The 24,454-nt window shown below is 46.0% G+C and overlaps 2 non-coding genes across 2 annotated transcripts; both read left to right on the top strand.

The window, feature by feature from the left end:
• Positions 1-7,613: 7,613 nt before the first annotated feature.
• LOC138360397 (5S ribosomal RNA) lies at positions 7,614-7,732 on the top strand. The gene has a single exon (XR_011226345.1). It is a non-coding gene; the product is annotated as a 5S ribosomal RNA (ribosomal RNA).
• A 15,205-nt stretch (positions 7,733-22,937) lies between these two features.
• On the top strand, positions 22,938-23,056 carry LOC138360396 (5S ribosomal RNA). The gene has a single exon (XR_011226344.1). It is a non-coding gene; the product is annotated as a 5S ribosomal RNA (ribosomal RNA).
• The last annotated feature ends 1,398 nt before the right edge of the window (positions 23,057-24,454 follow it).

Below are 24,454 nucleotides of genomic sequence, written 5' to 3'. Positions count from 1 at the left end.
GTTCTTCGTCGTTGCGGATGGCCAACTGCAAGTGGCGTGGGATGATACGGGTCTTCTTGTTGTCACGTGCGGCGTTACCGGCGAGCTCCAGAACTTCGGCAGCGAGGTATTCCATGACGGCTGCCAGGTAGACAGGAGCGCCAGCACCGACGCGTTCGGCGTAGTTGCCCTTACGCAGCAGACGGTGAATTCTGCCCACGGGGAACTGAAGTCCGGCCCTGCTGGAGCGAGACTTTGACTTGCCCTTCACTTTGCCTCCCTTGCCGCGTCCTGACATTGCTGCTGCTGTTGTGGGTTTGTGGTGGTTTTATGCCGCCCCGCAGATCGAGCTTCGTGTTATATACCCCGCTCAGGATCAAGGGAGCCCGCCACTGACCAATCAGCGCGCTCCGCCACGCGACCCGCTCTGAGCTGAGTCGCGAGCGGGATATAAAAGGAAAGCTCGCCTCGCGCAAAAGTTCATTATTGTATCGCAACGCCAGCCAGCACGAGCATCATCATGCCACCCAAGGCATCTGGAAAGGCTGCCAAGAAGGCCGGAAAGGCCCAGAAGGCCATTGCCAAGGGCGATAAGAAAAAGAAGCGCAGGAGGAAGGAGAGCTACAGCATCTACATCTACAAAGTGCTGAAGCAGGTCCACCCCGACACTGGTATCTCTTCCAAAGCCATGTCGATCATGAACTCGTTCGTGAACGACATCTTCGAGCGCATCGCCGCCGAGGCTTCTCGCCTGGCCCACTACAACAAGCGTTCCACCATTACCAGTCGGGAGATCCAGACGGCTGTAAGGCTCCTGTTGCCCGGAGAACTGGCCAAGCACGCCGTCTCTGAGGGCACTAAGGCCGTCACCAAGTACACCTCCTCCAAGTAAACGGCTTACTTACTGCCCTGTGGTGGTGGCTTGGCCTCAAACCAACAAACTCGGCTCCATTGGAGCCACACTTTAATTTCTAAAGAGATTGTGAGTGTTAGACACCAATACTATTATAACAAAAACCTCTGTCACTGAAAGCAAATAGCTATAAAATGAGAATATTTATGAAACTGTCTGTGTGTGTTTCTCTCTCTCAGTGTCTGTCTGTCTGTCTGTCTGTCTGTCTGTCTGTCTGTCTGCCTGCCTGCCTGCCTGTCTGTCTGTCTGTCTGTCTGTCTGTCTGTCTGTCTGTCTGTCTGTCTGTCTGTCTTGTCTGTCTTGTCTGTCTGTCTGTGTGTGTCTCTCTCTCTCTCTCTCTCTCTCTCTCTCTCTCTCTCTCTCTCTCTCTCTCTCTCTCTCTCTCTCTCTCTCTCTCTCTCTCTCTCTCTCTCTCTCAACACATATAAGCACTCGGTATCTTTTTTCTAGAGATTAGAGATTCATTGTTATGTTCCACATTAGGATTACTATGCAGGCCACCCTCTTAGGTTTGAAAATGTCAAGAAAACGGTTAATTTAAAATGTCATCTCCTAACTTAACAGATTAAGCCAGAGGACCGAAAACAGAATAAAACAGGACTGGACAGTATATGTCACTTATACAAGCTGCTTTTATTTCTAGTACAGTATGACAATTTTTATTTTGGGGGGGGGGGGTGATCCTTGACAGTGCATAAGAGTGAAAAGCGACGGCGTTTTGTTTGTAAGAGAACAGGTTGTACTACAAATGACTTGATTTATTGATATCACATGTATGTATGACACCTAAATTATGCTAGGAATGTCTGAAATCTCCTTAGAAGGATATTTTGGCCCTGAGAAGGGCCGAGTTTGGTGTATACTAGGGTGGTCGATTTAGCTTATGCACGCTCTCCACGGATACGGCGAGCAAGCTGAATGTCCTTTGGCATGATGGTGACACGCTTGGCGTGGATGGCACAGAGGTTAGTGTCCTCGAAGAGACCGACCAGGTAAGCCTCGGATGCCTCCTGTAAAGCCATGACGGCAGACGACTGGAAGCGAAGATCGGTCTTGAAGTCCTGGGCAATCTCGCGCACCAGACGCTGGAAGGGAAGTTTCCTGATGAGCAACTCGGTGCTCTTCTGGTAACGACGGATCTCACGCAGGGCGACCGTTCCGGGCCTGTAACGGTGAGGCTTCTTCACACCCCCTGTGGCAGGAGCAGACTTGCGTGCTGCCTTGGTGGCCAGCTGCTTACGAGGAGCCTTGCCTCCCGTGGACTTGCGAGCAGTCTGCTTGGTGCGAGCCATGGTGAACAACTGTGGTTTGTGATGGCCGGATTACGGATTAAAAAGTCCATAGAGCTGGCAAGCAGGGGATGGAAGAACGGAGCGAGGTTGCAGAAATCTTGAGCAAGGATCTGGAGATGAGGTGAAGAGGGGAGATGAAAGATCGGTGGCCCAACCACCGTGGATTTGAGCTTGATCAGATGAAAGTAGAATTGAGTGGGGTGTCATTTGCAATACACACAGAGGCCGGGAACGCAAGCAGCTGGCAGTGGAGGTTTGATGTCAGATGATGTTAAGTCAGTTCGTTAGGAGTCTTCTTTCTTGTTGATTTCACCAAACTTTGATCGTTGTTCTTTTTTTTGGGCTTGTCGGTCTTGGTGGTCACGGTTCGTGTTGATGCTTGAAGGTGATCTTTCCTTGGGGGTGATGGTGTACCGACAGATACGTCCTCATCCGATTCATCAGATGAGTGAGGAGCAGGGGTGTTGACACGCTGGGGTAGATTTCTTGAAGGTTGGGTTCTTGAGGGTTGATGTCTTGAAGGTAGAGTTCTCGGAGGGTGTGTAACAGCGGTAGGTACTGCAGCAGAAGGTGCTGCATAGTCGGTACCCTCTATAGGGTCACACCAAGGGTCGATAGCAGCGAAATTCGCCACTAAGACGGGTGAAGGGACAGCAGCAGCTGGAGAAGTGTGTGGAGCAGGAGCTGACAGTATGTCAGAAAGCGTGGCTGCGTTCACAGTGATGTCATGGTTGGTAACGGGAACTGATGCAGAAGTGGGGGTCACATGAGGCAGAGTCTTGTGAGCTGTAGGTACCCGAACAGGATCTGAGGGCTGCATTGCAGTGGCGGAATCGTCGTCGTCGGATGTAGAGTCAGCATCCTCCTCTACAGGGTCAGTTGTTGGAGATGAACGCGGAGCGTTGAAAACTTCCTCAGGAACAATGAAGGTAGGGAGACCGTTCGCCTTGTACAGAATTTTCAGAAGCCTCACGAATTCTCGGGGGTTATTGCCAGCAGTAATTCTGGCTGTTGATATCAGAGCTTTTACTGTGCTCTGCCCAATTAGCTTTGTCTTTGGTTGGGCCGGTGGCGATGGCTGGCTCGACGAATCGCTGGTTGGCGTTTGGGAGCTGGCTCCCCATTGGCTGGTAGTAGCAGTGGGACGTCCTCCCGGGAGCTCCGGGAAGATGGCGGCTTGGGCGTTGAAACCTGAAGTAGAGGTGGTCGCTGATTGGCTTGTTGCTTCAGAGGTACTGGCTCCGGTTGAAGATGTGGATTTCTCCATGTTTTTAATAGCGTTTTGTCTGTGAGGACAATGTATGGAGATTGCTGGATGATCGCCTTTGCACAGCAAGCAGCATAGTGTTTCAGACTTGCAGATGGAGTAATGGTGGTCAGCTGAGCAGAGGCTACACTTCTGAATCCGCTGGGTACATTTGCTGGTGGAGTGGGTGTACTCGTAGCATCGGAGGCACTGGTTGACGATGTGAAAACGTTCCATCTTCACACGGAAAGGCGGAATGTGAATTCCAAAGCTGTAAACTCCATTTCTGGTAGCCATAGTAGCCGAAGCTACCGTCTCGAAGGTCAGCTTCAGGGAGCGACTTGAATTGAAGAATTGAGCTTGGTGAAGCCGTAGGTCCGGGTTTGATGCCTTGAAGTCGTGCATGAACGCACTATCATCAGCGTCATCTTGTTCCACGATCCATTGACTGAGATCGTGAATAACGACAGAGTGTTCAGCCAGGTACTGGCGTGGGAAGTTGAGACGAAGGTGTTGGTTGGAGAAGTTAGCGCTGTAAGACAGAAGTTTGTCGACTTCCTCCTCACTATAAAAGAAGAAAAGGATGTCCGTGCCTTCCTGCTTGATGTCGTTGGGTGTTACTCCTGCAACGTCTTTAAAGAGCTTCAGGAGAGATGTCTTGGAGAATGGATGTTCGTTGAGGGGCGTACCCCTGATCTTGAAGCGTTTGTGACGCATAATGAGCTTCCTGGAGGCCGATGTATCTCTCTCAAAGACTACACGTCACTGAAGATGGCCTCCCGTCTCTACCCGGCATAAAATACCAAGTTAGGAGTGGGGTCTGACCATCTAGAGAGACGCAAGTCTGCTGCCAATTGTTTATCCACCCTGCAGTACTGGGTGCGAGAGAGAAGAGCTGGAGCAACGCGAGCACGTCCGACCGCGACGGTTGCTAGTTGCTGAGTCGTGATCCGTGATCGTGATCTGTGATCTGATCTGATGGCCGGCGCCGAAAAATTTTTGCTTATATACGCCGTCTCGAGGCGCTTGCTCGAGCGCCATTGGCTGCTCGACTCGCCTACGTCATCCCGTTGCCCCTCCCCTCCTTCCTCTGGCTGCAGCCAACAGGCGGCTCACCTCAATCACTATTATCGCTGATTTTGCTCTATTTTTTGGATTTGTGCAAAAGTCATTTCACAGGGACGTGAAACAGACGAGTAGGCAACTGCAGTTTTGAAAGCGTTGTGAGAAAGCCGTGTCTACTCGACCACAAGCGTAAAGTAAGGGCAGGCAGGAGTTGCAATGCTACTAGTACGTCCGCTTGATGGGATATAGTCGGGAAATCGTGCGGGCATTCGTCAATTCGATTCACACAACTTCAACACCATGACTGGACGCGGCAAGGGAGGCAAGGGACTCGGAAAGGGTGGCGCCAAGCGTCATCGTAAGGTGCTACGTGACAACATCCAGGGCATCACCAAGCCCGCTATTCGTCGCTTAGCTCGTCGTGGCGGCGTGAAGCGTATTTCGGGTCTCATCTACGAAGAGACCCGTGGCGTCCTGAAGGTGTTCCTCGAGAACGTCATCCGTGATGCTGTAACCTACACGGAACACGCCAAGAGGAAGACCGTCACTGCCATGGACGTGGTGTACGCTCTGAAGCGCCAGGGTCGTACCCTCTACGGATTCGGCGGATAAGAGCTTGGCTAATCCATCGATTCCACCCACCACCACCTCAAAACGGGACCTAATTAGGTCCCTATACTTTTTTACTGAAGGGCTTAATAGACGATAACATAAATTGTTTTGATATCAGCTAGCACATTGGGTCTTATGAAATCTATTTTTTATCCTCGCATGCTTAAAGGGACTCTGATTGGGGAGGGAGGGGGGGGGGGGAAGGTTTGTTACGTTATATACTAGCAGAGCAGGATCATTGGTGGGGGGGGGGGGGTGAGGGGGAGAGAGAGAGAGAGAGAGATCTTTCCCAACTCTTCCTTTTTACATGAGTGAGCTACCCGTTTTATTCATTTTATCCTTCTCAGAGCTGTTTTGATAGTATCCAAATGATGGTAAATGAAAAGGGAGGACACGAATATCTACCCAGAATTCAGGACTGGCAATCGATATGCATGTTTGAGTGCGAATCTTTTTCTCTCTCAACTTAGGTATACGTTTATGTCGTACCTAAAAGCGAGAACCACACTATTGGGACAAGTATGCAAGGCCCAATTTTCCTAACAAGCACAGTTAATTTTGTTATTTTCGAACATTTCTTTCCAAATTGGTTTAACCAATTAACAGTATTATATTAAGATCATGAATTGCTGGGTTAGGTTAGGTTAGGTTAGGTTAGGTTAGCTTAGCTTAGGTTAGGTTAGGTTAGGTTAGGTTAGGTTAGCTTAGCTTAGCTTGGGTTAGCTTAGGTTAGGTTAGGTTAGCTTAGCTTGGGTTAGCATAGGTTAGGTTAGGTTTGATTACATTTCTATGTTAGATTTAACTCAAATTCAAAACAATTGCAGTCATTCGGCTTGTTAGTCAACTTGCCTCTAATAGGGGCAATTTGTCTAACAAGACTATTTAGTTTTGTGTGCATATATATATATATATATATATATATATATATATATATATATATATATATATATATATATATATATATATATATATATATATATATTATAGCTTCAAGACTCCGAACCAATATAGAAGCATCAAGAGGAAGTGCTTGTGTTATGGGCCAATAGGCCTTCTGCAGTTACTTCCATTCTTATGTTTTTATTCCCATTGGTTCGTGTTTTATCTTGTGTAAATGTCAATCACCTCACCAAAAACTTTGGTACCATATCACCTCACCCATGTATGTGTGTATATATATATATATATATATATATATATATATATATATATATATATATATATATATATATATATATATATATATATATATATATATATATAATATACAGAGTAAATCTACCCCAAAAGTAATGATTTATTTGTCTACAAAACTAAACTCTTTTTGGAATCATATGAGGCCCCTCCACTGAGGGGGGAGGCCTGGATGTTTATTGTCATGTGTATTCATGCTGCTTGCATGTCGTCGTTTATTTTGCCTTTGTTGTTTTCTTGACAGCTTTCTTTGCCTTGGGTGGTTTGGGAGATTTTGAAGCTCTCTTTATTTTGGGCTTTTTGTTCCCAACAACAAGCTGCTGCTGCTGCTGCTTCTTTTTCAAGGCTGTAGGTGGTTTGTTGCTTGTGGCGGCTTTCTTGGGAGTTACCACGGCCTTCTTTGCTGCTGTAGATGGTTTCTTGGTTGTGGTGGCTTTCTTGGGAGTTAGAACGGCCCTCTTCTCTGCTACGGCCAGCTTGAATGATCCACTAGCTCCACTTCCCTTGGTCTGAACAAGAATGCCGTCAGCCACTGCTTTCTTGAGAAATCTTCGGATGTAAATGGCGATCTTGGCAGCCTCGACTTTGTTGTTGGCAACAACGTACTTCTTGATTGCTTGTAGAGACGAGCCCTTACGGTCTTTGAGTGCTGCGACCGCGGCTAGAACCATTTGACTAGTTTTCGGGTGAGCAACCTGGACGCGAGGTTTCCTGGTGGTGGCCACCACAGCAGCAGCAGCCGCAGCCTTCTTGGTAGGCTTTGCTTCTACCATGATGATGATGAGATAACCAAGGTGATGAGAGACGCTCAGACAGTCACGGGGGAATGATGCTGCCGCCGCTTGAGCCGAACCTATTTATGTGCCGGCACGGTACAGAAGCTGCAACCTGGCAACTCGTCCACCAATCACGACGGTTGGTTTTACGGCTCCGAAACCTGGATCCCATATCTTCTCTAAAATAGAAGCATTTGTTCATGTTCTTTGTAAAAGTATCATAAAGCAGGACAGATGAGACAAATATCATAAAAACTGAAGAGCAGATGAGCACACACATGTATGTATTACAAAAGAAAATCCACAAATTCATTAGAAATTGGCAGGGTAGGCTGAGGAAGTAGGTAGATGTAAAATGTCTGTAAATGGCGAAAGAACATAAACCCAAGACTGAATAAACGATGTTAAATATCCATGCCAAGGAGACAAAAATATGTTAGGATACAATTACCATTAAGACACCACAAGAAGGTCCGTATCCTGCCGTGATGACTAAAAAGAGTTGGTTATTAGCCACAATGTGTAGGCAGTCTCATGCCAACGGCCATACCACGTTGAGAACACCGCTTCTCGTCCGATCAGCGAAGTTAAGCAACGTTGGGTTTGGTTAGTACTTGGATGGGTGACCGCCTGGGAACACCAAATGCTGTTGGCAATAATGTTTTTTGTTTTGTTTTGTTTCGTTTGTTTTTGTTTGAATGGCTGGCTGGCTGGCTGGCTCCACGGGAAATTCACGGAGTTGTGTGGAATAAGGCCTGGTAAAATGAATTAATATGTATGTCATGTTTAAAACAAACTCGCTTAATATAGTGTGTGAGGCTTTATACAAAAACAAACAACCAAAACAAAACATGTTGTATATATATATATATATATATATATATATATATATATATATATATATATATATATATATATATATATATATATATATATATATATATATATAGCTTAATCCGGGTTTGAACTCGCAACTCCAAGAATACGCATCACTTATATACACTTTACCACTGGACCACTGCAGGACACTTGATGCTGAGGTATCAATTTAATGACGTAAATGCCATTTCCACAAATAAATGATAATTTAAAAGTATTTGTATGTACAAATCTTTTCTGTTTAAAAGGCTACAATATCAGTTACTGATATAATTTGTGTTAATGTTTCTATACCCACAGGAAGGCATGTTTTTGCTTATATGTAAGGGGTACGGAGAAGGAATCCACAGACCATCATTCCCCTTCCCCCCCCCCCCCTCCCACCTACTACCACCACCACCACCACCACCACCACTACTCACCACCAATCACCACCAATCACCACCACCACCAATCACCACCAATCACCACCACCACACCTAACCGAAAACCCCCTAACACATCAACCCTCCCCCCAATCAACAGGCGAAATAATAACCCTCAAATGCCTGCCTGCCTGCCTGCCAGCCAGCCAATACTAACGGTCTTCTCAGAAAGAAAATCTCTTTGTATCTGTATTACTTGATGAAATGTATGATTCTAATAATGAAAATAAATTGTTATGTCGGTTGTATGAGCATAATGACCAATATGCACGTGATATGAATGAATTAAATAGTGTAGTTTTAAGTAATTAGGTTGTAGACACATTAAGCGGATATGATATTTGACGCGTCCAGAACTGGTGATTTTTGGTTTAGTTTTAAATGCACCACCACCACCACCACCACCATTGCTTCCCCAGAGCCTAATTAAGGACCGGTAAAAGGAGTCAATATGTATGTCATCTATAAAACCAAAGAATGAATAAAAACACACACACACACACCTACATAATAGTACTAGGAAGATTGTATGGCATAAAAAAAAAAAAAAAAGTACTCCCATTGGGTCGTTTGAACTCGCGACTTCCAAAACACCAGCCACACACCTTACCACCCAGCCACCATAGAGTTGGTATAATTGTGCAACTTTAGTTATAAAACTAAAGTTCTTATTGTCTCAAATCTTATTGTCTGTTCTATGAAAAGGCATGATGTAAATTATGTATTTTTTGAATGATTGAATTGTAGGCACATTAAGCGGATTCGATATTTGATATATCCAGAAAAGGTGATTTCTGTTCAGTTTTAAAATGCATCACCGTTAACGCTAAAGGACTGGTAAAACGACTCGATGTTTGTCATTTTTAAAATAAACACTAAAACTAGGCCCTTAACATATATAATGTTTGAATATAAATTGAATGCATATAAATACAAAGTGGGAGTGGCTGGCTGGCTGGCTGCCTGCCTGCCTGGCTGGCTGGCTGGCTGGCTGGCTGGTTGGCTGACTGGCTGGCTGCCTGGCTGACTGGCTGGCTGCCTGGCTGCCTGCCTGCCTGCCTGCCTGCCTGCCTGCCTGCCTGCCTGGCTGGCTGGCTGGCTGGCTGGCTGGCTGGCTGGCTGGCTGGCTGGCTGGCTGCCCGCCCGCCCGCCCGCCCGCCCGCCCGCCCGCCTGCTTGCCTTGCCTTGCCTTGCCTTGCCTTGCCTTGCCTTGGCTGTCCTGTCCTGTTATTGCCTTGCCTTGCCTTGCCTTGCCTTGCCTTGCCCTGCCCTGCCTTGGCTGCAGCTGGCTGGCTGGCCGTAAATCAACTCTTAACAACACCACACCACACCACACCATCACTCATCACCCATCACCCACCACCGGCCCCAGTCTCCCAGCCTCTCTTATATACCCGAGCAGGCCCTTTAAATTATTTGAATTGTTGCACTTCGGCCAATGGCACGATCGCTGCTGCTCAAACATATTCTGGTTCACAAGTATTATATATTATATTATATTATATTATATATATATATATATATATATATATATATATATATATATATATATATATATATATATATATATATATATATATATATATATATATATATATATATATATATATATATATATATATATATATATATATATATTTATTTATTCATGAAACACATTAAAACCTTGATCATTTATTCATTCGTTACGTCTAGTGAAGAATTGCTTTTGTTCATTTGTATGATTAAAAATTGATAGAATATGAATTCCTCGCTTAAAGTAAAATATAAAATATATATTGGATTTATATGATTGGTTAATATTCCAAGTGATGCTGAATATCCCCTATAATTTTGTTTTGTTTGTTTGTTTGTTATGTACACATTCCAAATGAAATCAATATAAATGTTATTATTAATGTTTGAAAGTTGATTGTCTACTTGAATCTCTCTATTAAAGTGTGTGTGGCTCCGGATGGAGCCTGGTTATGGTATTTGTCGTGGTGGGTGGCAGAAGTGCTTACTTCTTCTCTGTCTTCTTTGGCAAAAGAACTGCCTGAATGTTTGGAAGAACACCTCCCTGTGCAATGGTTACGCCAGACAGAAGTTTGTTGAGTTCTTCGTCGTTGCGGATGGCCAACTGCAAGTGACGTGGGATGATACGGGTCTTCTTGTTGTCACGTGCGGCGTTACCGGCGAGCTCCAGAACTTCGGCAGCGAGGTATTCCATGACGGCTGCCAGGTAGACAGGAGCGCCAGCACCGACGCGTTCGGCGTAGTTGCCCTTACGCAGCAGACGGTGAATTCTGCCCACGGGGAACTGAAGTCCGGCCCTGCTGGAGCGAGACTTTGACTTGCCCTTCACTTTGCCTCCCTTGCCGCGTCCTGACATTGCTGCTGCTGTTGTGGGTTTGTGGTGGTTTTATGCCGCCTTTTGCTTTTTTGCTTTGATGTCCATAGGGAATGGAAAGGATGGGGGAGGTAGAGGGATGGGGAGATGAAATTCAGGAAGAGGATGCGGGTGTCGAGAGAGAGGAGGTTTGAAAGTTCGGTGGCCTGTCCACCATGGGTTGACATTTTTGTATGTGTTGTTTGTTTGCGTGTGTGTTATGTTGGGTTGTCAGTACATTGGCTGGGGGGGCTAGTGTTTGTGACCTTGTTGGTGTCCTAAAGCACTAGAGCCGATGGAGTTGGCTGAAGGAGGCTAATCTTAGAAACATCAGGGTAGTTACACTTCTGACGCCACGACAAATGGTTTTTTGGTTTTATATTTTTTTGTAGGTGTTTTATTTATATATATTTTTTTTTTTTTTTTTTTTTTTTTTTTTTTTTTTTTTTTATTTATTTATTATTATTATTTTTTTTTTTTTTTTTTTTTTTTATTATTTATATTTTTTTTTTTTCTTTCTTTCTTTATTCTTCATTTGGTGTAGATTGGGTCCGGGATGGGCCACTCATCTGGATCGTCTGGCAGACCGCTTAGTATCTGAGGGCTTGGGAAGGCCTCATCATGGATATGTCTGATCACTTTTTGTTGGAGAGTGATTCTTCTGGTTCTGTGTGGTGGTTCGTGGATCTCGTAGTCGCTGGTGGTGTTTTCTGCTACGAAGGGATCTTCTGGGTCTGGGACATACATGTTCTTCATACGGTACAGCTGTCTTCTGGCCAGGTAGCTGAGCCTAATGTTCATTGGCTTCATGTTGAGCGTCTCATGGATCAGGTCGGTTCTCACCCTGTCACTCAGAGTCAGGCCCTCTGCAAAGCGAAGTGCTTTGTTTTGTACTCGTTGAATCTTCAACATGTTGGATTTGTTGGTGAGGTTCAGGGGAACGTATGGGTATTCCAAGCTAGGCCTTATGATCATTCTGTACAGGTGGAGCTTGATGTGGGATGGGGCTTGGTTGAAACGGAAGAGCCTCGCCAGTGAGCCCCGGGCCATCGCTGTCTTCTGGGATACGTACTGGGAGGAGTTGAGAAGCCTGTTGAAGTTGTAACCGAGCACTGTGTTGGAGTTTGAGATGGCTATGGGTTCACCCCTGATTCTTATTCCCCCCTCATTTTCAATTGAGAAGGCCATACAGCCGACAGTGCTTAATTGAATCTTTTCTGGGTTAGTGGTGATCCTCCATTTCCTTTCCCAGTTAGCAGTCCTTGCTAGTTCTACGTTTGCCTTACGGGTTGCAGTTGCATGTTTGGCCGCTTGGCTGCTAGGGTTAGATGTTATTACGTGCGTTACGTCGTCCGCAAATTGCACGATAATGGTGTCCCTATACTCTGGTTGGGGCAGGTCATTTACAAAGATGTTGAAGAGAACCGGGCTCAAGCATGATCCTTGGGGGACTCCAGCTGTTGGGGTGAAGGCTGCGGCCTCGTTTGCCTTGAAGCTGGGGGTAACTTGCCTATTCTTAAGGAAATTACTGATCAGCCTGAGGAGGGTCCAGTTTTGCGCTGGTAAGTCTGCTAGTTTGTACACCAGACCATCGTGCCACAGGCTGTCGAAGGCCTTGTGTACGTCCCTCGTCGCAATCAAGGCTACCTGTTTTTGCTTGCGAATTGAGCTTAAGGCGTCGTAGATGATGTTAATTGCGTGCTGGGTTGATCTATGTGCTCGAAAGCCAAACTGCTTTTCTGTGAAGAGGTTGTTGTACTCCATGTAGTAATTAAGGCGGTTTGACATGATTTTTTCAAAGCACTTGCCTATTGAGTCTAAGAGTGAGATTGGTCGGTAGTTGCCAGGTTGGTGGGGGTCTTTCTTGGGTTTGGGAATGAATATCATCTTGGCTGACTTGAATGCTACAGGAATGTGACCCGATGCCAGCATAGCGTTGAATAGGTTGAGTATGGATTGCATAAGATTGCCTGGTAGAAGTTTGATCTGCAGCGCTTTGATCCCTGATGGTCCTGGGGCCTTATCTCTGGTGTTTTTGATGACTCCTCTCATCTCTAGCATAGTTATGGGTCTTGTTAAAGGGTGGTCGTCTTCTAGGGTTGTCAGGTCAATCAGAGGGGTGCTGTTAAGGGAGGCGGCATTTTCTGTTGTCCATTGGTTGACACGTTCAAAGTGAGTGTTGTTGAAGGCTCTGCTGTTTGAAGCTGTGAGTGTCTTTTTCCAAACTGCGCCCATGAGGTCAGCCTGATCCTGCGGGTCTTCCATTTTTTCTTGTTGCTCCTCTTCATCTTCGTCAAGGAATGTGTGTACAAGGTGGGTGAGGCTGGGGTTAACCGATCCCAGGAGCTGTCTGATCTTGCGCCAGAAAGTTCCCGGCTCCCTTTTGTACTGGTTGGCCTGTCTCACTAGGGTTCTCCAAATGTGGCTCTTGTGGGTCAGCGTAAGGTCTATGGTTTCCCTTCTGAGTGTTTGTAGGGTCAACGCTGGTGGCTGGCCTGTTTGGTAGTGGCTTTGGCAGGCTCGCTGGTACACATTCATTTTGCCTCTGATTTCTCGGGTCGGCTTATATTGGTGGTAAGTCCTAGTGGTGGATATTTCACAAGTGGCCTCGGTTGCAAGCTGGATCCGGTTGTGGATGGTGTTTACTGCTTGGTCGATTGTTTGGGTTGGGAGGTTGTCGAACTCAAGGATGGGGTCGCCAGCAAGGAAGGTGTCATAGTCACGGGCACGTATGGTTTCCAATCTGGGCCTGGATGGTGCCACATATCTGAAGGGGGTTGCTTGGAGGGATGTGACCACAGGGATGTGATCCGACCCCACGTTCTTGCCTGGGGTTACTCTGCAGTGGAACAGGTCACAATCTCTGTTGGTCAGCACTATGTCAGGGGTGCCCCTATGGTTGCCCGCAAAGAACGTCTTAAAGTGGGGGCCTTGGAAGGAGAGGTCCCGGTTTTGCATTAGATTGAAGAGCTGCCTGCCCTTGAGGTCTGGCCTGTCAGGAGCGTTGAATAAGGCCTGATGGTGGGCATTCAGGTCTCCTGCGATGATAGTGGGGAGGTTCCTGTCGAGCAGCTTGTTCAGAGGGATGGAGGGGAGGTAGGCCAGTCTAGGTGGTAGATATGCGGTGCAGACAATGAGGGGGCCGTGTGAAGTGGTGAGTTCTATTGCAAGAAAGTTGTCGTCTTCTATGAGGATGGGGCGGTAGGAGAGCCCTCTTCTTATTAGTATTGCCACCCCACTGTACCTACCCCTGTTGACTTCCCTGGTGGAATATCCCCAGATGGAGATGTGCTGGTCTTGTCTGGCCGCTGTTTCATTGAGTAAGACGACATCTGGGTTAAGTCTGGCTACCTCCAGAGTGAGAAGGTATCTGTTGTTGAAGTAATGTCTGATGTTCACCTGAAGGATTGTGATCCCCATTATTGACTATGAGACGGAAGTGATTGTTTGGTTGTAGTGCCAATGTTATTACATTCGGTTTGGTCGCTTCTGTTTGTGGAGGAGGGGGGTAAAGCTGTTGAGTCAGGTATCTTGTTCCTGGTTCCGGTCGGGGATTGGTTGGGGTTGGGGTTTCCCATACGTTGCTGTGCCATTGGGGGGTCTTCGGTGTCACTGCTGTTCATGATGTCGACATCCGTGGTGCTAGAGTCGCTCTCTGGTGAAGAGTTGTGGGGGTTGCTTGCCCTTGCTCCGTCCACAGGGGATGGGGTTCGGCTGTAGGTGTTGGTCCTAGGCCTCTTGGTACAGCGTTGTGTGGAATATATTGTTGTGGGGCTGCGGTGTTTGAAGCGAAATTTCCTAGTGCCCCGGATGGGGTTCCGTATGGCAAGGGAGTTTGTGAGAGCTTGGAGGGCGATCTGATGTGGGAGTGTTCCAGGAAGGGTGGACATAGGTGTTTCCCAGAATGTCGGGGTGGAGGGGCCGGGGTTGTTCAGGGAGTTTGGAGTCTCCTGGGCGTTGGTAGAGGCCTGGGGGCGAGGAGTACTAGGGTTGGGGTTGTTGGGTTGTGCTTGGGCCTGGCCGGCGGTTGTTGTGATGCTAGGAGTCAAGTAGGCAAGCGAGTCCTCGGACATATGGACAGGGGGTAGGCCATTGTCTTTCCTAAGTGAGTTCCAGAAACCTAGGAGCTTCACTGGGTTGTCTGGAAATTGGATTTGAGCAAATGTTAGGAGTTCGGCCCCTAAGCTGGGCTTGGGATCGGGGTTTGTTGCAAGAGAGTTAGGTGTTGGGGCCTGTTGTGTTTGATTCTGGGTTTGTTCTGGAATAACAGTGGGGTTATGGGGGTGCTGGGTGCTTTGGTGTCCCCCTTGGGCCACCGACTGGGCCTGTTGTTGGTTAGGGATGCCCCAGGCATTTACTGGTGGAGGAGGGGCAGGGATGGTAATAGCTGCCTGTTGGCGGGCTGCTGTCTCCGTTTCATGCAGTTGCTTGATTGCCTCTTGCCTGCGAGGACAAAGATGCGAGATTGCAATGTGTGGACCATTGCATAGAGCACATTTGGGTGTAGGGTTTGTGCATTCCCTGTAGCTGTGTTCCCCTGTGCACCTGCTGCACTTGGGGGTTCCATTGTTACATGCATTGGAATAGTGGTCGTACTGAAAGCATTTGAAGCATTGCTTGAGCTTGTAAAACCTCTGTGGGTTGATTTTGTCAGGTTCAGCCATGATGCCAAATGCAGAAAGGCCTTGTGTGCAGACTTGCGTTGCTTGCTCCGGTGAAGCCAGAGTAAGTTTCAGTACTTGGTTGTTGCGTTGGGTTGTGAATCTGTGGGCCTGAAGTATTTTGACATCCCTGTTTTTCCTCTCTATTTCTGCAATTATTTCATCATTTGAGTGATCCATGATGATGTCATGGATCCTATGTACAAAGATGGTGCGTTGGGCTTGGAATTCGGCAGGGGGGTAGACAGTGATATTCTTCTCCCTTAGTTTGTTCATGGTGTCTGACGAAAGGAGGTCTGGGAGGTTTGCATTGGGTACCAACAAGATGGCTCCATTCGTTATTTTGTACACATTTTTGTAGGTAATCTGGGTGACCTCGTAGACCACCTCAAGTAGTTGGGCTGGGGTACGACCCCGGCCAGATTCGTCTGTGAATCTGACTTTGGTCGCCATAGCTTGGTGGGCCAGGCAGCCTAATCTAATCTATACTATGGTGGGTGCTGTGAAGTGTCCAGGTAGACTAAGTGGATGGTGGGTGTTAGTTAGGCCGAGGCCTCTAACTTCTAGTTGCTAGGCAACTAGAGCTACTAGACAAGGTGGTAATTGAACCTATCGATAGCCTAAGCCTGCTACAAGGCTGTTAGATGCCCGATCAAACCTCCGCAAGAATTTCAAGAACCCGGTTTTGGCTACCGCTCGGGAATGATCGTTTGGAATGGCGAAATACAAGAGGTAGAAACAGTTTAGAAAGACAGCCTTATCCACTCCTTAATTCTATGATTAGTAGGTTATGCATTGTGTATTGTGTGAGTGTGTGTGTGGTGTGTCTTGGTACAGGCAGGGAGAGAATGGGGAGGAGAGGGTGGGGAATGGGGGGGGGAGGGGGTGTGGGATGAAGGATGAGGATGGGTAGTTATTTTATTAGGACATCATACTGCTGTAAGCGTCAGTAGAGCTAGGTTGAGACACAGTACAGGTGCCCCGGCGTGTCTTGACGCCGAGAGAGCTTGTAGTCGACTGACAGTGGGTGAGGCTGGCTGCTACGCGGCCGGCCGGCTGTGATTGGCTCGCTGGCGCACCAATCCTGAGTGAGGTGGGCGGAGCCAACGCTCAGATTCTCCTGTAGGTGGCGGGAGCTCCTGGGAGCACGTCTGCTCACGGCGGCTGCTGGCTGGCGAGTCTTTATCTTTATGCCGCCCCGCAGATCGAGCTTCGTGTTATATACCCCGCTCAGGATCAAGGGAGCCCGCCACTGACCAATCAGCGCGCTCCGCCACGCGACCCGCTCTGAGCTGAGTCGCGAGCGGGATATAAAAGGAAAGCTCGCCTCGCGCAAAAGTTCATTATTGTATCGCAACGCCAGCCAGCACGAGCATCATCATGCCACCCAAGGCATCTGGAAAGGCTGCCAAGAAGGCCGGAAAGGCCCAGAAGGCCATTGCCAAGGGCGATAAGAAAAAGAAGCGCAGGAGGAAGGAGAGCTACAGCATCTACATCTACAAAGTGCTGAAGCAGGTCCACCCCGACACTGGTATCTCTTCCAAAGCCATGTCGATCATGAACTCGTTCGTGAACGACATCTTCGAGCGCATCGCCGCCGAGGCTTCTCGCCTGGCCCACTACAACAAGCGTTCCACCATTACCAGTCGGGAGATCCAGACGGCTGTAAGGCTCCTGTTGCCCGGAGAACTGGCCAAGCACGCCGTCTCTGAGGGCACTAAGGCCGTCACCAAGTACACCTCCTCCAAGTAAACGGCTTACTTACTGCCCTGTGGTGGTGGCTTGGCCTCAAACCAACAAACTCGGCTCCATTGGAGCCACACTTTAATTTCTAAAGAGATTGTGAGTGTTAGACACCAATACTATTATAACAAAAACCTCTGTCACTGAAAGCAAATAGCTATAAAATGAGAATATTTATGAAACTGTCTGTGTGTGTTTCTCTCTCTCAGTGTCTGTCTGTCTGTCTGTCTGTCTGTCTGTCTGTCTGTCTGTCTGCCTGCCTGCCTGTCTGTCTGTCTGTCTGTCTGTCTGTCTGTCTGTCTGTCTGTCTGTCTGTCTGTCTGTCTGTCTGTCTGTCTGTCTGTCTGCCTGCCTGCCTGCCTGTCTGTCTGTCTGTCTGTCTGTCTGTCTGTCTGTCTGTCTGTCTGTCTGTCTTGTCTGTCTTGTCTGTCTGTCTGTGTGTGTCTCTCTCTCTCTCTCTCTCTCTCTCTCTCTCTCTCTCTCTCTCTCTCTCTCTCTCTCTCTCTCTCTCTCTCTCTCTCTCTCTCTCTCTCTCTCTCTCTCAACACATATAAGCACTCGGTATCTTTTTTCTAGAGATTAGAGATTCATTGTTATGTTCCACATTAGGATTACTATGCAGGCCACCCTCTTAGGTTTGAAAATGTCAAGAAAACGGTTAATTTAAAATGTCATCTCCTAACTTAACAGATTAAGCCAGAGGACCGAAAACAGAATAAAACAGGACTGGACAGTATATGTCACTTATACAAGCTGCTTTTATTTCTAGTACAGTATGACAATTTTTATTTTGGGGGGGGGGGTGATCCTTGACAGTGCATAAGAGTGAAAAGCGACGGCGTTTTGTTTGTAAGAGAACAGGTTGTACTACAAATGACTTGATTTATTGATATCACATGTATGTATGACACCTAAATTATGCTAGGAATGTCTGAAATCTCCTTAGAAGGATATTTTGGCCCTGAGAAGGGCCGAGTTTGGTGTATACTAGGGTGGTCGATTTAGCTTATGCACGCTCTCCACGGATACGGCGAGCAAGCTGAATGTCCTTTGGCATGATGGTGACACGCTTGGCGTGGATGGCACAGAGGTTAGTGTCCTCGAAGAGACCGACCAGGTAAGCCTCGGATGCCTCCTGTAAAGCCATGACGGCAGACGACTGGAAGCGAAGATCGGTCTTGAAGTCCTGGGCAATCTCGCGCACCAGACGCTGGAAGGGAAGTTTCCTGATGAGCAACTCGGTGCTCTTCTGGTAACGACGGATCTCACGCAGGGCGACCGTTCCGGGCCTGTAACGGTGAGGCTTCTTCACACCCCCTGTGGCAGGAGCAGACTTGCGTGCTGCCTTGGTGGCCAGCTGCTTACGAGGAGCCTTGCCTCCCGTGGACTTGCGAGCAGTCTGCTTGGTGCGAGCCATGGTGAACAACTGTGGTTTGTGATGGCCGGCGCCGAAAAATTTTTGCTTATATACGCCGTCTCGAGGCGCTTGCTCGAGCGCCATTGGCTGCTCGACTCGCCTACGTCACCCCGTTGCCCCTCCCCTCCTTCCTCTGGCTGCAGCCAACAGGCGGCTCACCTCAATCACTATTATCGCTGATTTTGCTCTATTTTTTGGATTTGTGCAAAAGTCATTTCACAGGGACGTGAAACAGACGAGTAGGCAACTGCAGTTTTGAAAGCGTTGTGAGAAAGCCGTGTCTACTCGACCACAAGCGTAAAGTAAGGGCAGGCAGGAGTTGCAATGCTACTAGTACGTCCGCTTGATGGGATATAGTCGGGAAATCGTGCGGGCATTCGCCCAACACTCTACATCCTATACATAAACGACATTCCTGACCCTGTTCATCACACTTCATTAACCATATGTTATGCTGATGATGTCTCTCACCTTGTCACCAGCAACACCATTGATACACTAACAAACAGAGCACAAACAGAACTTGATGTTGTCACTGAGTGGGAGTACAAATGGCGTATAAAAACCAACTCCAGCAAATCTAAAATCACCTACTTTTTCTGTAAAAGAACTATTCGCCCAATTCCTCTCAAACTCTATTCATACACTCAAAATCCTACTTATATCTCTGTATCTCCCTCCTCCACAGTCCTGGGACTCACATTTGATCGACAACTACTCTTTCACACACACATAACACAGAAACATGCAATAGCTCTTCAAGCCATGAAGAAACTATACAGACTTAGATTTGCAAAACCTGACACAAAAATGCACCTTTACAAAGCACTTATTAGACCTCTCCTAACATACGCTCCACTAGCTCTTTCTCTATCTGCACGCACTAACAAAATAAAACTTCAAAGAATACAGAATAGAGCACTAAGATGGGTACTCAACACCCGATGGCAAGAGTTAAATACCAGTCAAAGTCTCCATGAAAGTACTAACATTCCTGCCCTAAATACCTACTGGAAAACTCTATCAGACAAACAAATCGATAGACTACTCACTCATCATGAACAACACATTGATTTTCTCCTACACACTCTCAGACTACCACGAAACAATCATGACCTCTTCTCTACCATCCATGATCCTCTTCCTAACTCTGTATTTCGTTAAACTTTAGCTCTCAACACCCAGCATCCACTATCATTACATATTCAGCTCTCAACAACCAGCACAAACAATCCGTAAAAAAGTTCAGCCCTGACGCTCTTGAGCCAATCACTGTGATGTTGTGAGTTTGTGATGTCCCGATGTTGTCACTGAAAACACCCGACTGAGTCCCTGCCTCGAAAGCCGCAACCTAACGACACGCAGCTGGGTTTAGCCCTGGCACTTTTTCTCTTACAAATCTTCTTCCTCTCACCCCCCCTTATCTTCTTCTGTCCCCACTTCCAAACTCGCCCCTATGGGCATCTTCTCCTGTATTATTCTGATTCTGATTCTGGCATTCGTCAATTCGATTCACACAACTTCAACACCATGACTGGACGCGGCAAGGGAGGCAAGGGACTCGGAAAGGGTGGCGCCAAGCGTCATCGTAAGGTGCTACGTGACAACATCCAGGGCATCACCAAGCCCGCTATTCGTCGCTTAGCTCGTCGTGGCGGCGTGAAGCGTATTTCGGGTCTCATCTACGAAGAGACCCGTGGCGTCCTGAAGGTGTTCCTCGAGAACGTCATCCGTGATGCTGTAACCTACACGGAACACGCCAAGAGGAAGACCGTCACTGCCATGGACGTGGTGTACGCTCTGAAGCGCCAGGGTCGTACCCTCTACGGATTCGGCGGATAAGAGCTTGGCTAATCCATCGATTCCACCCACCACCACCTCAAAACGGGACCTAATTAGGTCCCTATACTTTTTTACTGAAGGGCTTAATAGACGATAACATAAATTGTTTTGATATCAGCTAGCACATTGGGTCTTATGAAATCTATTTTTTATCCTCGCATGCTTAAAGGGACTCTGATTGGGGAGGGAGGGGGGGGGGGGAAGGTTTGTTACGTTATATACTAGCAGAGCAGGATCATTGGTGGGGGGGGGGGGGGGTGAGGGGGAGAGAGAGAGAGAGAGAGATCTTTCCCAACTCTTCCTTTTTACATGAGTGAGCTACCCGTTTTATTCATTTTATCCTTCTCAGAGCTGTTTTGATAGTATCCAAATGATGGTAAATGAAAAGGGAGGACACGAATATCTACCCAGAATTCAGGACTGGCAATCGATATGCATGTTTGAGTGCGAATCTTTTTCTCTCTCAACTTAGGTATACGTTTATGTCGTACCTAAAAGCGAGAACCACACTATTGGGACAAGTATGCAAGGCCCAATTTTCCTAACAAGCACAGTTAATTTTGTTATTTTCGAACATTTCTTTCCAAATTGGTTTATCCAATTAACAGTATTATATTAAGATCATGAATTGCTGGGTTAGGTTAGGTTAGGTTAGGTTAGGTTAGGTTAGCTTAGCTTAGGTTAGGTTAGGTTAGGTTAGGTTAGGTTAGCTTAGCTTAGCTTGGGTTAGCTTAGGTTAGGTTAGGTTAGCTTAGCTTGGGTTAGCATAGGTTAGGTTAGGTTTGATTACATTTCTATGTTAGATTTAACTCAAATTCAAAACAATTGCAGTCATTCGGCTTGTTAGTCAACTTGCCTCTAATAGGGGCAATTTGTCTAACAAGACTATTTAGTTTTGTGTGCATATATATATATATATATATATATATATATATATATATATATATATATATATATATATATATATATATATATATATATATATATATATATATATATATATATATATATATTATAGCTTCAAGACTCCGAACCAATATAGAAGCATCAAGAGGAAGTGCTTGTGTTATGGGCCAATAGGCCTTCTGCAGTTACTTCCATTCTTATGTTTTTATTCCCATTGGTTCGTGTTTTATCTTGTGTAAATGTCAATCACCTCACCAAAAACTTTGGTACCATATCACCTCACCCATGTATGTGTGTATATATATATATATATATATATATATATATATATATATATATATATATATATATATATATATATATATATATATATATAATATACAGAGTAAATCTACCCCAAAAGTAATGATTTATTTGTCTACAAAACTAAACTCTTTTTGGAATCATATGAGGCCCCTCCACTGAGGGGGGAGGCCTGGATGTTTATTGTCATGTGTATTCATGCTGCTTGCATGTCGTCGTTTATTTTGCCTTTGTTGTTTTCTTGACAGCTTTCTTTGCCTTGGGTGGTTTGGGAGATTTTGAAGCTCTCTTTATTTTGGGCTTTTTGTTCCCAACAACAAGCTGCTGCTGCTGCTGCTTCTTTTTCAAGGCTGTAGGTGGTTTGTTGCTTGTGGCGGCTTTCTTGGGAGTTACCACGGCCTTCTTTGCTGCTGTAGATGGTTTCTTGGTTGTGGTGGCTTTCTTGGGAGTTAGAACGGCCCTCTTCTCTGCTACGGCCAGCTTGAATGATCCACTAGCTCCACTTCCCTTGGTCTGAACAAGAATGCCGTCAGCCACTGCTTTCTTGAGAAATCTTCGGATGTAAATGGCGATCTTGGCAGCCTCGACTTTGTTGTTGGCAACAACGTACTTCTTGATTGCTTGTAGAGACGAGCCCTTACGGTCTTTGAGTGCTGCGACCGCGGCTAGAACCATTTGACTAGTTTTCGGGTGAGCAACCTGGACGCGAGGTTTCCTGGTGGTGGCCACCACAGCAGCAGCAGCCGCAGCCTTCTTGGTAGGCTTTGCTTCTACCATGATGATGATGAGATAACCAAGGTGATGAGAGACGCTCAGACAGTCACGGGGGAATGATGCTGCCGCCGCTTGAGCCGAACCTATTTATGTGCCGGCACGGTACAGAAGCTGCAACCTGGCAACTCGTCCACCAATCACGACGGTTGGTTTTACGGCTCCGAAACCTGGATCCCATATCTTCTCTAAAATAGAAGCATTTGTTCATGTTCTTTGTAAAAGTATCATAAAGCAGGACAGATGAGACAAATATCATAAAAACTGAAGAGCAGATGAGCACACACATGTATGTATTACAAAAGAAAATCCACAAATTCATTAGAAATTGGCAGGGTAGGCTGAGGAAGTAGGTAGATGTAAAATGTCTGTAAATGGCGAAAGAACATAAACCCAAGACTGAATAAACGATGTTAAATATCCATGCCAAGGAGACAAAAATATGTTAGGATACAATTACCATTAAGACACCACAAGAAGGTCCGTATCCTGCCGTGATGACTAAAAAGAGTTGGTTATTAGCCACAATGTGTAGGCAGTCTCATGCCAACGGCCATACCACGTTGAGAACACCGCTTCTCGTCCGATCAGCGAAGTTAAGCAACGTTGGGTTTGGTTAGTACTTGGATGGGTGACCGCCTGGGAACACCAAATGCTGTTGGCAATAATGTTTTTTGTTTTGTTTTGTTTTGTTTCGTTTGTTTTTGTTTGAATGGCTGGCTGGCTGGCTGGCTCCACGGGAAATTCACGGAGTTGTGTGGAATAAGGCCTGGTAAAATGAATTAATATGTATGTCATGTTTAAAACAAACTCGCTTAATATAGTGTGTGAGGCTTTATACAAAAACAAACAACCAAAACAAAACATGTTGTATATATATATATATATATATATATATATATATATATATATATATATATATATATATATATAGCTTAATCCGGGTTTGAACTCGCAACTCCAAGAATACGCATCACTTATATACACTTTACCACTGGACCACTGCAGGACACTTGATGCTGAGGTATCAATTTAATGACGTAAATGCCATTTCCACAAATAAATGATAATTTAAAAGTATTTGTATGTACAAATCTTTTCTGTTTAAAAGGCTACAATATCAGTTACTGATATAATTTGTGTTAATGTTTCTATACCCACAGGAAGGCATGTTTTTGCTTATATGTAAGGGGTACGGAGAAGGAATCCACAGACCATCATTCCCCTTCCCCCCCCCCCCCTCCCACCTACTACCACCACCACCACCACCACCACCACTACTCACCACCAATCACCACCAATCACCACCACCACCAATCACCACCAATCACCACCACCACACCTAACCGAAAACCCCCTAACACATCAACCCTCCCCCCAATCAACAGGCGAAATAATAACCCTCAAATGCCTGCCTGCCTGCCTGCCAGCCAGCCAATACTAACGGTCTTCTCAGAAAGAAAATCTCTTTGTATCTGTATTACTTGATGAAATGTATGATTCTAATAATGAAAATAAATTGTTATGTCGGTTGTATGAGCATAATGACCAATATGCACGTGATATGAATGAATTAAATAGTGTAGTTTTAAGTAATTAGGTTGTAGACACATTAAGCGGATATGATATTTGACGCGTCCAGAACTGGTGATTTTTGGTTTAGTTTTAAATGCACCACCACCACCACCACCACCATTGCTTCCCCAGAGCCTAATTAAGGACCGGTAAAAGGAGTCAATATGTATGTCATCTATAAAACCAAAGAATGAATAAAAACACACACACACACACCTACATAATAGTACTAGGAAGATTGTATGGCATAAAAAAAAAAAAAAAAGTACTCCCATTGGGTCGTTTGAACTCGCGACTTCCAAAACACCAGCCACACACCTTACCACCCAGCCACCATAGAGTTGGTATAATTGTGCAACTTTAGTTATAAAACTAAAGTTCTTATTGTCTCAAATCTTATTGTCTGTTCTATGAAAAGGCATGATGTAAATTATGTATTTTTTGAATGATTGAATTGTAGGCACATTAAGCGGATTCGATATTTGAT

Source organism: Procambarus clarkii, unplaced genomic scaffold (assembly GCF_040958095.1).
Source record: "Procambarus clarkii isolate CNS0578487 unplaced genomic scaffold, FALCON_Pclarkii_2.0 HiC_scaffold_109, whole genome shotgun sequence".
Taxonomy (NCBI): domain Eukaryota; kingdom Metazoa; phylum Arthropoda; class Malacostraca; order Decapoda; family Cambaridae; genus Procambarus; species Procambarus clarkii.
The sequence above is the reverse complement of the archived record's forward strand: the minus strand, read 5'-3'. Positions and strand labels throughout refer to the sequence as shown.